The sequence below is a fragment of the Sinocyclocheilus grahami genome, unplaced genomic scaffold (genome assembly GCF_001515645.1).
Source record: "Sinocyclocheilus grahami isolate Dianchi unplaced genomic scaffold, SAMN03320097.WGS_v1.1 scaffold419.1, whole genome shotgun sequence".
NCBI lineage: Eukaryota > Metazoa > Chordata > Actinopteri > Cypriniformes > Cyprinidae > Sinocyclocheilus > Sinocyclocheilus grahami.
In genome coordinates, this window is record NW_015505598.1 from 257,600 (window position 1) to 260,099 (window position 2,500).

The 2,500-nt window shown below is 38.2% G+C and overlaps 1 protein-coding gene across 4 annotated transcripts in view; it reads right to left on the reverse strand.

Moving 5' to 3' along the window:
* The window catches only part of septin4b (septin 4b), a 66,285-nt gene that overhangs the window by 14,688 nt on the left and 49,097 nt on the right, over positions 1-2,500 (reverse strand). The window lies entirely within an intron of this gene.

A 2,500-nucleotide genomic window follows, 5' to 3' on the forward strand; every position in this document is an offset into this window, starting at 1 on the left:
CATTTCTCACACAAACGCATACACTCTCACACACACACACACACACACACACACACACACACACACACACACAGACACAGACACAGACACGCACACACACACACACACACACACAGGCACACACACAGGCACACACACATTTCATATTTAATTTTGTCATATTTCAGCCTACATCTATGGGAAAAGATATGCATTGTTAAATTATTTCCATGGTATCCAAGCACATACTCTCATTCTTCACATTCATGATTCTCATTACCATAAACACGACTACCATAATGTGAAACAGACTATCAGCAACCATAATGTTCTTACAGTTTTTCTCAATTGCTGAAACACACTTGTCCACTCAGACATCAGATTTTCAAAACAGTTAACACACGGTTGAAACTGAAGCTCAATGGCCAAAATGACTCATTTTGTTTGCAAAATGCTCCAACACTCACAAAACATTAAAAACATGCAACATAAGCAAATACTTCCATCAAACACCACAGCTTGTGGTCAAATTAATTTATTCTTTCAATCAATCACTACACAATGGACAACAAAATACAAAACACAGCTATCAATATGAAATTACACTGTTCAGTGTTGAATATAGTTTAAACAAAGGAAACTTATGGGTGGTAATATCTAAAAAACAAAATGAAGAGCTGAAATACTCAGAACTTCAAATCGGATGTTTTCCCTTGCAGTGTTGCACTGCACCAATGGAAACACCTCCTTGCGTGGCAAATCCATCAACAGCCCTCTCTCTTTAGGTGAAACCAGTCTTTCATTTAGTGCATCAAGAAATGTGATGAGGCGTTCTGTATTGAACTGATAGTCTGCATGTGGCAAAGCACACCATCACTGGAGATGGCAGCACAACGGTGATATTGGCAGCCCTCTGACCTGACACTGCAACAGTGACCCGCAGCCCAATAAATGTTCCTCCCGCGTCTCCTCACTTTACAGAAGCTGAAGATGGCTTCATCCACAAAATCATTTGTGATGTGCCCCTTGAGCTTCAAGTACATTATTCTCTAAAAAAGCAAATTCATAGAGCAAATTATTCCAGTTGCATGGATCTGTATGGTATAGCATTGCATTACAATAACAAATCCGAACAAAGCATATCAAAATTGACATTATGACAAACATAAATGGGACTGATGAAACATCTGCATTACTGTAGAGTCTACAGTGTAGACAGTTTGTTCTGCCAACAGGGCAATACAGTAGAGCTGAAATACACAGTGGTACACAGTAACATCGTGACTTACCTGTTGTCATTTTGAAAAAAATTCTACTTCTTTTTATTCAGTTGTTTTAATTAGAAATGCTAAAAAGCTTATAAATACATTTTTTTGATTTTGACATACTTTTAATGAAGTTAGAAAAATGCCATTACAAAGGTAAAAACTAAATTCCCTATAAATCACTTTAAGGTGTCAGCTATCACCTCGTAATGGGAAGGTTCATTTTTTTATCAGAATTTTTGATTACTGATTAGAAGGTGCTCCTAAATTTTTTAAATTAGGAGCACAAGCGCACCTAAAAAGAAAAGTATCCGTAGAGCCCTGTATATGTGCATATGCATTTATGTGCGAGTGCTGTGACAGACTCCTGTTCTTCACTGCACTCTGAACAAGCAAAAGACACACGAGAGCAGTGTTTTACATTTTTCACCTCTGTGTGTAGTTTGGTGTGTATGTAGCTTATTATTTTATGTTTGTGTGTAGAGTTACTATGCAAAAATACCATATTTAGAAGAGTTAAAACAGTTTTCAAAGAAGTGTTTCCTTTTGCAAGATGTGTGTGATGTTTTGTATGTTGTGTGTGTGTGTGTGTGTGTGTGTGTGTGTGTGTGTGTGTGTGTTTTGTTGTTTTGTGTGTAGAGTTTTGTGAAATGGAGCCATAGTTTCAAAAACTGTGTGTAAGCATTTTGAAAAAAACTGTAATAAATGATTTGATAGATTAGTTCTGGGTGAGAAATGTGCCACACACTCGCTCTGCCGTCTCAGAGATGTTTGTGAAGCTCGGGTTTGCAGTCAGTCGTCCGTGAGGCTCGAGGCGTCTCTGACCGCAGTACCAAGCAAAGCCTGGTGCCACCGCTGAACACGTCACACACACACACACACACACACAAAAATACAACCGGTTAATCCATCACAGCTATTAAACCACAGCATTGTGTCACATACAGTGATGTTAATACACACATTAAGAGTAGTGCTGCTCCAATGCATCAGCCACACAATCTAAACCCTGTTTAACATCACAAACTCAAACACATCAGACAGTCACTGTGCCGCTAAATCTAAAGGCACATGTCTTAAAGGGGTCATATCATCATTTTACATCATATCAGTTTTCCCTTTAACAAACTGAGTTTTTCAGTGCATTTTAATTCTCTGTGGCCCTGGAAATGGAACGGGTTGTTATTATAGACTTGTGCATGTAAATGAGCTCTATTATGACTGTTATGTTTAACAGAAATTAACGAGCTCATGGC